This window comes from Pelmatolapia mariae, linkage group LG16_19 (assembly GCF_036321145.2).
Source record: "Pelmatolapia mariae isolate MD_Pm_ZW linkage group LG16_19, Pm_UMD_F_2, whole genome shotgun sequence".
NCBI lineage: Eukaryota > Metazoa > Chordata > Actinopteri > Cichliformes > Cichlidae > Pelmatolapia > Pelmatolapia mariae.
In genome coordinates this window covers 4,255,076-4,264,340 of record NC_086241.1, presented here as the reverse complement: position 1 = coordinate 4,264,340, position 9,265 = coordinate 4,255,076, and the positions used below count along the sequence as shown (strand labels likewise).

The 9,265-nt window shown below is 38.5% G+C and overlaps 1 protein-coding gene across 2 annotated transcripts in view; it reads left to right on the top strand.

Moving 5' to 3' along the window:
* Positions 1-595: 595 nt before the first annotated feature.
* Positions 596-9,265, top strand: part of slc39a10 (solute carrier family 39 member 10) — a 35,072-nt gene continuing 26,402 nt past the window's right edge. Inside the window, exon 1 of one of the 2 annotated variants that reach the window (XM_063498657.1) lies at positions 596-621. The gene's annotated coding sequence lies outside the window, so the exon portion shown is untranslated. Of the gene's footprint in view, positions 622-6,906; positions 7,102-9,265 lie in introns of those variants that run through there. The other variant, XM_063498659.1, reaches the window with a different exon arrangement.

The following is a 9,265-nucleotide window of genomic DNA, read 5'->3' as shown; positions in this document are numbered from 1 at the left end:
GGTCACGTTGGCTCTATTGGTGATTGAAAGTCATTTGACTAGACCAAGAAAATATAACAAAGAGGGTGAAATGCTCGACAAACTCGTTTTATAAAGTTAGAGCAGAAGTAAAATCAATGAACTGATTATAACCATATAATTTTGGCTTGACTTTATTTAAGATACAGTGGTTTAATTTAACTTGATTGCTTTTAAACTCTTCTTGCTATTTAATATTTATTATTATTATTGACTGCGCATATATTTCTTATGAAGTAAAATAATAATAATGAATTAGAATTTGCGCCTCGTCTCCCTTAAGTGTAAAATTAATAATTGTAATATTTAATTATTTGCCGTTTTCTTGTTTACAAACAGCCTGAGGGGAAAAAAAGAACGTAAACTCCTCAGACAGTCATATGACAGACCAGACACCATTTGGCGGAAAGAAACGTCAGCGCTTTCATTGGTGTACTGCGCACTTTACGTAGACTGAAGGACCACCCCCACGAACTCTACGTAAAGTTCTCAGCAGGCGTTGGTGAATGAGCTGGTCTCTCGTGCGTTGACGTAAAGCTGGCCGACTTTTTTTTTTTTTTTTGGTACCGAGCGGAGAGGAGATGCACACGGCACTCGAGTGAGGTAACTATATAAAAAAACCCATTTGTTATCATTCACTCCCACAACATGGACCCGGGCAGCGTTATCCACGGCTCGTGGATTTTGTTCGCCGCTGTTGCGAACATTTGTAACGAAACATAACACCGTTTTTTATATCGTTGGTCTTTCTAGACTGTGAGCTAATTTCCTGTGAGTCGTCTGCTAGCTTATGTTAGCTGGTTGGATTGTTGTCTTCCTTTCCAGGCTAGCGTTAGCCTTCCGAGAACGGGCTGACTGTGGAGTCAGGGGCTTTGAAATAGTACCTCTGTGAGGTATTCCGGTGTTCTGAACATAAGCGACTACTTTAAGTGTTTATTTTTGTGCCGTTTAACGCTGTCGTGTTGAAATCACGTCTCAAGGACGCGGAAGTGTAGCACGCTTAGTCTGATATTATTCGAACCACGTGCGGAGTTCAGCCCTCCCTCTGATCAGTTTATTGATGAGTGATTGGCGGTTTTACTGCGAGTCCTCAACAGCAGACGGTTCTCCCTAGTCTAACTTGTGTGACTGATCTGTTTTTTTGTTTTGTTTTTTATTGAACTTGTCGACATTACACGGCTTTCACCCACCTTGCTGAACACTGCATGCGTGGGGAGCTGCCATTGTGAAGCGACTGCGTTTGGTGATATGTAAATATGGCATTCAAACAGTACCTTCCCTCTCTATAAATATTCACTTACTCTATTGTACTAAATTTCTAAGCATCACCACAAAGTTTTTTTTTAATAGACTTAATTGAAATCAGCAGCGTCAAAGTGATCCGGGTGAAATGTCTGTATTTGTTCATTTTCTCATTGTCTGTCTCGTTGAATCAGTGATCCCCTTTTCAGCGTCCAACATTTATTTTCCTCCTGTTGCCAGCAGAGTTTACTGACCCGCGTAAAACTAATTTAAATTAATCTATACTACTATAACGTAAGATTGGATATTTGTTTTAAAAAAGTAAATGTTCAAAGTAACTAATAGCTAAAACTTAAAATGGATGCAGTGGAGTAAATGCGCCCCCCCCCCCCTTTTACTTTTCTTGCAGTGCTGATTTTATTGCAATTGCAACTGCCATGTTTGACCGCCCTGATTAACCTGATTAACAGCCAGCATGAGTAAAAGGTTGCGTGCGTGTTTCCTCTACATTCTGTCCAGCAGCAGTGCTTTAATGTAGTTCATTCAATATTAAATTGCAGTTTTAAGGTGTAGTCAGCTTGTGTAATAATACTTTGGCATTTCATTTTTGCCTATAAGGAATCCTGAAAGGGGAAAAATGTTCATTACTGGGAATTTATTTACAAAAACTAGTTGTGCAAACTTGTTCTAATTACCTAACAAAAAAATGAAAGTAGGCTTTTAATATTGGTTGGTTACAAACTTAAAAAACAAACAAACAAGAAATATAATTTTTTTTTAACACAGCGAGTTCTACCCGGCAAGGATCTGAGTGTGTGACACGTGGTGTTTGGAAGGTTGTAATACCTAATCTCAAATCCCTAAATCTCGCACTTGACAAATGCCATCTATGATATAGTAATTAAATAAAATAATTGAAACTAACCTTTATAGAAAATTTTAAAATAAATTAAGGGGGAAGAAAAACTAATAAATGGTGTAATAAGTTTGAGGCAGACAAATTCAACAAGTTAACTAGATTTTCACCTTGGTCATGGTCCTTGTGGCAAAATAGCTTCTAGTCTAACACTTTTAAAAATAATATGTAATGTTGTAATGTGGGCACTATGGAAGTGATGTCATGAGGTTTAATGCAATCCTTTAACTCTGTTTCACATCTCTTTGTAACCAGAAAGGCTAAAAATACTTCCTAGCACAGTGCCTTATTCGGTGTATGTAATACAGTGAGTCACGTTGAAGTATGTAGCTATGTACTGAATCATATTTACTCTCTGCTTAAAATATATGTGTAACATTTGGGTGAAAAATTGATGAAAGGGCTACTGCAGGATGGACACTCATTTATTTAGGTGTGCTTTGGTTAACTTGGTTAACAGAATAACTATACTGATACATCCTGGTAATGCTGGTCTATGTCAAGACAAATAAAGAGGCCAGGAAAAAGAAGACTTATAGTTTAATATTATATAACCTTAATTATGCGTTGAGGGCTTGTCCTGCACAATTTAACCAGTACTTAAGATAATGAATAAGCTGGAAAGATTGGCTTATTACATTCCCACCCCAATGTGGTTCCACTGCATTACATGCCATATCCAAACCAACCACAATTAAGGGAGTAGGTTACAGATCTCACAAGTGCAGCACCTGTTAGCATTTAGATGTCCACACTTCTGTACATATGCGTTCTGCTTAGTTAGGTCATTAAATTAAATAACTCTTTTTAGTGTGGTTCCTTGTTCAGATATACTCTTTGAGTGAGGAGGACTAGAAGGATCAGAATAAAGAAAGGCTACTGGGATATACTGACTTTTACTCCCTAAAGCCAGGTACACACTAGATGAGTCTTGGGCATTGGTGGCCCTTTATAATCCCAGAAATTATATACGTAGCTATTTTAGCCAATATTGATCATTATTCATAGACTAAATAGTGGAATCATGTCTGTTTATCTACATTTCCTTGGACTCCTGATTGTGCTCCATTGCCTACAAAGACATCCAGAAAATGTGGATAATGCATGACCTATGTCTGCTAGTAACCAACAGGACACTGTATGAAATGAAATGAGCTTGAAATAAAAAATGTGAAAAAGGAAAACTGATTCTGATTAAGAAGAAACGTGTGTATAATTTGTTCTCCAACTAAAGAGGATGTAGAAAATAGAAAAGAAATAACAGCTGTGGTTCTTGGCCCTGATTCAATAGTAGGCGCTATCATCATACAGTGTACTTGCATCAAAGTTGATGTCCATGTTTATTATATTCACGTTGCTCAGTGTAACTTGTGATGAACTTATAAGATTGCTGAAATCAGAGGGTGTAGACACCTTAATAAGAGTAGCTTATGTTGGATCCTGTAATTCCCATAATGCAATCAGTAGTTTCTTATGTTAGACTTTCTCTAGTTTGCAAATACCACTGATTTTCAAACGTAAGGGCTTCAGTTTATAAGACAAGGGTTGTTGTAAACCAGCAGTCTTAAACCAAAGCTGAGATTACTCTGAATATTATTAGCATGAATTTCTCAGGCTTGAAAAATGGAGAAATATCAACTCAAGCTTAATGGTTCTCAAGTTGAAAAGAAACTCGTGTACAATACAGGTCAGTTTATCCTGTAATTTTTCAGCTTAATTACTAAACTTTTTTGCCATATGCAGTCATGTGAATACAGAGTACAGTTAGCAGGGAAGTAATGTAAGTAATTAGTACGATTAAATTTGTGGTCAAAGTAGAAAATTCCCTCTGTTGATTTTAAGGTTTTTACAGCAAAACAAAAAATCTTCTCGCTAGATAAGAAACCTCATGTGAGTAAAACAACATTTTACTATGCCATTATTTATTTAACAAAATAAGCCAAGGTGTAGAAGCTGTATGTGGAAAAACTAAGTAGAAATTCTTTTGTAGGGGTTAAGAGGGTAAGTAGCAGGCAGGTGCCACCAAGCAAATACAAATGTGAATCTTTGTTAAAAGAAGTTTTGGCAGTTTTGTGGTCTGGATCGTTCAGGTGTTTTAACACGTTGCTGAGGAGGAAAGACATCAGCTTTGAGCTTAGAGAAGCAGTTGATGCTGCCCTTCAATGTGAAAAGGGTTATAAGGTCATTTCCAAACAATTTGAAGTCTACCATTCCACATGGAGAAAGATTATTCACAACTGGAAAACATTCAAGTTGTCCATCTTCCCAGAAGTCAACATACCAGCCAATTCAGCCCAAGGTCAGTGTGCTCAGTGGTCAGAGAAACTAGGGGAAAAAACAAGCAAGACCTGCATTTTAGACTCTATAAGCCCCAGTTAGCAGGTTGAATATTAAAGTTCATGACATTACAATGAGAAAAAACAAGTATAACTTGTTGGGAAGAGGCTCCCAGGAGAAGGCCTCTTCTTTCTGAATAAGCAGACAGCAATGCAAAGGTTTGGAAAATTGCATCTGAACAAACCACAAAACTTCTAGATTGATGTCCTTTGGTCATATGAGGCAGTCAAAGACCCTGAGCTGTTCACTTGCGTGTTCTAGAGTCAAATGTCAGATGATCAGCTGACAATCAAAGTTTGTCTGATACTGGGTAAAGAAACCGAAGCAAAATAAACAAATGTTGCAATGGCCTATTTAAATGCTGTTCCGGGACTGTGTAGTCCTTTTCACATGACTGTATAAGCAGCATATTGCAGCATATAGCTTAAGGAGATTAGACTTTCACTGAATCATTGTACATTTTAAATACTCAATGGACTGAATGAAAAAGTGCTGCTTTGTAATGCACTAAAAATTCTGAAGACTCTTAAGAAGCAGATATATGATTGAAACAGTGCTGGAAAACCCCCCCAAAACCATCTGGCTCCAGCAAGTACAGATGGGAACCCTCTTGGTTCATCTATTATGAGTGTGGGACCAAATTTATCTTTCACATCAAATGCACACTAGCTTGAATGCTGTAGCTTAAATTGTGTTTTGGTCTCAGTTTTGCTTGCTAAATTTCTAAAGTTGGCTTACTGTGTGGAGAAAAAACAGGCATGTATGTGAACATGTTTGAAGATGGTTTTGTTGCTTATTTATGGATTACACTGGGATACAGAGATGGCAAGCGGCAAACACTGGTCACATCGCAAAGTAAATTTTCTGCCCTGAGTGTGTATTATATGAACTAGGACATTTGGGCCACATCTGACACAAAAACCTTACCAAAAACCAAGGCTGGATCAAGTCTGGCTGACACAATTGGAGTGCCAGAGCTAGGCAATAATTGCCAAAGGGAGGCCAACACTGTCTAACTGGGCAAACACTAATGTGATTAACAAGCCCGGGACTAACCCTACAATTCCTTTTAGTGATTTTTCTCTAATAAATGCTTGTACATTATTTGTAGCCTGTGTTTTTTTTTTTTGGTTTTTTGTTGTTGTTGTTTTGTTTATAACCAATCAATTTTTTTCTGTAAGGCTTGTCCTGCAGTGTAATTACTAAAGTGGCCTTTGGCCATAATGTTCTCTTGTTTCACCATAAGCCACTGATTTAAATCTAATGTTGTCACTTCATTTTTTTTCTACTTTGACCACAAATTTAATCGTACTAATTACTTACATTACTTCCCTGCTAACTGTAATTAAATCAGGAAATTATGCAGAACATGGTGCGGTGTTATAGAGTGGCGAAGTGTATGTTTCATTCCAGTTGGTTTGTAAGTGCAAAATACTGCTTTTAGTTTTTTTTCTTCCTTATCCATTTACGTTTTTTTTAACACCTGATTTCAGTTTCTAGTGTAGCTTCAGGTAACAATACCCTTGGAATCTGATTTGGGTGATAAAGTCTTTCCAGTGGCTTTAACTTTCTCTGTCTGGAGTTGAACTACCTTTAGTTAAGCAACACCTGTGCTGAGGGCAAAGTTTAGATACTTTATTGTGGTAAAATCAGTACTGCAAAGGCTTCCGCACCGAGTATCACTGCTGCCATGTTGTAACTGAAGAGCGTCCACACAGAGGTCCTGGTATTTATTCGTTTCACCATCAGCCCAGTGACGAGGATTAGCGTGTTCTTGAGTATTACAAGGTAGTATGTTCAGAAAATTAAGCATAGTGGTTTTTTGGTTAGTTTTAAGTCACCTAGTCAGCTAGCAGTTGTTAAGTGACTATTCGAACCTTCTGCTTTATTGCAGACTCAGTAAGATTTTAAGTATGTCCAAGAAAATTGTGCTGAGAAAAACACAGTTCTGTGGGTCCTGTGTGCTTTGGAAGGTGATAGGTGTGTTACTTGTGCGTTGTTGTGCTTTCGTTGATGATAAAGTTACTGTTTTGGAGCCTGTTGTTGTTGAATGTTTCTAATGTCTTCCAATTGCCCCAGATACAAAGATGTGCGAAAGGATAATAAATATAACTAATCTAATCTCAGTCTTGTGTAAGGACTTAAGTAGATATGACTTGGGTCAGTGGTGCAGACATCAGGAGGTACAGGAGTTTAAATTCTTTTATTTGTTTTTATGTTTTCATGAACAGATATGAGACAACACTGTCAGGGGGCATTTGGTTCATTTCAGGTTTACAAGTAACTAATTTACATCAAAAGTCAAATAATAAAATGGGCAGAATGTCCTGGTATTACACATCAAGCTGTTTTCACACATCTATGCACAAAGAGTAGTTGGTCAGGTGGTCGATCCCTGACTGCTCAAACACGCAGACACGCACATTCCCCCTCCGTGCCTCCCCGCCTCCCTGCACAAATTAGTTAAATCACTGGACTCAAAACAGTCAACCTGTTACTTATGTTAGTGCTGCGGTCCACATTCTGCATTTGTCCGGCGTGAATTTGTGCCTTTGTTCAAATTTTTTGGGCATACTTTTAAACCAGAGGTAAGGATCACTCTATATTTTGGGGAAGGTGTCATTTATTTTGTTGTCTTTTTTGCATTGTGTATTCCTTTGCTGATAGTTGAGTTCACTTGTATGCACACTATCCAGCACTGCAGTCTGAATCTGTTTTTGCACTGTGATGAGCATGCTTCCAGGCCACAGAGCATCAGCCATGCACCTGCGTCTCACCACAGCAACCTCGTGTCATTTAGCTGCTTCTTCAATTTGCCTGCAGAATTCATGGCTGTAAACAGCAAATTCAGCATCAGTGTACGAGTGACTCAGTGGCATCAAGCTGCAGAAAAGATGTTTATGTTTGCGATGCGGCGTTGTCACGCTCTCTGATTGCAAGGAGTTTAAGGGGAGTTGCGGTCTGTTTACATGTGAACCTGAAGGTGTCACAGAAGCCGACAACCTATTTTCAAATCCCAGTGGGATACTGGGGTTTAACCATATGGCATGTGCCAACCTTGTTTTCTCAGATTTGTTTTACATGGACATTTAAGGGCTTTTGGAAGGATTTCTTGGTCATTCATTTACCATGTTTTTCAGTTGCTGACAAAGTACCTTGGGATCAGTTTGTAGTAAAACACGTCTTCACCTACCACCTGTGCTGAGTCTGCTGTAATGAAACCTGCACTGCAGCTCATGACGAGATGGTTCTTATGCTAGGTGATGCATATACAGAATAGCTACTTCTGATAAGAGGATTGCTGGTTTCACCTGTTGAGATGACTACCTTTATCATTGTTGTTACCAATAACATTGGTAAATGCTTGTCCACGGTTTGACAAAAGTAGTCCCTCTGTAACCGCAAAGTGTAGGCTTGCTTGTGCTTTATGAGGCAGTTAAGCTAGGCTGTAACAGTTTGCTGTTGTGTGTCAGTGCTGTAATGTCTCACCACTGTTGAATGACTGCTTAGGACAGCAGTTATGTGTGAGATAAAAAACAATTCACAACCTATTATGTTCCCTGCTGTTTTTGGTGATTGTCTGCAGAGATGCATGACCTAAACTCAGGTGTGTCATATGTTTCCTCTCCTGCCACGCCAGACTGTGACTGTGGTCCTTCATTTTTTCCTCAGACCATCTGCTGGCAGTTTTGTCCATGTGGCAGCTGACATCTGCCCTCTTATGTGGGCCTGAGGCCTTACTAAGAAAACCCTCTTCTCTGACATGTTTTTTTTTTTTCTGTCTCAAGAAAAAAGTTGTGTTCCCATTCCCCACTTGGCTCAAGGTTTTAGTTATGTAGCTTCCCGGCTTAGCGGTGTGGATCAAAAAGTGGAGGCTTAATCCGCTCTGATGTAACCATCACAGGTCTGTAAAACTGCCTGACTTTTGGGGGGATTTATCACATTTCAAGGGCTCAAAATATTGCAATACTTGGGAAACCATGTGTACATTTATTGCTTTTTAAGTAGAATTACATTTCTAAGGAGTTGTAGTCGAATGCGCAGTGTGACAAAGTACCCACGTGCATATATCTCCCAGCATCACAAATCTCTTATTAAATTTTTTCTTTTATTGGTCTTGTTGGCACAAACCAATATACTTGTTTTGTAACAGTGAACACGAGAGGTTTCTCTTACATGTCTTTAGTACCAGAATTGATGTTTTGCTTCATTCCTGTTTCCCTGCAGACACCGACCTCATGCCGAGATGAGAGGTATGTGTATGGTCGTGTGAGAATCATATGAACCAGCTTACGGGTCAAAGTTGGTTTTTCTTTTTTTCCTGCAGAGAAATAACAGCATTCCTTTAGTTATCAGCAACTTTAAAGAGAAACAAGGACATGTTTTTAAAGATTAATTTATAAGTATTATAATGTTAGCTTTTTCAGCTGAACGGCTTAGTCATTTGGCAATGAGATAACACATTCCTGCTCATATGGTTGCTCCAGTTTGCAGAATGAATCAGGAGTCAGTCAGATAAACTATTATTAGACCTTATAGATGTTCTCTAATTTTGTGTGTTGTAGAACAATAGTAGTTATGCTCGGAGTATCTCTTTTTTTAATATAATATAGCACCATTGTCGTTTGGAGTATCACCTAAACTAATATTACACACAGCTGACCTCTGGACCAAAGTGTGCTCAAGTAAAACCCTTCAGGATTTGAGTGCTGTTGGTGGAACAGAATGAAGAGGTTTGCTCCTCTTATGAAA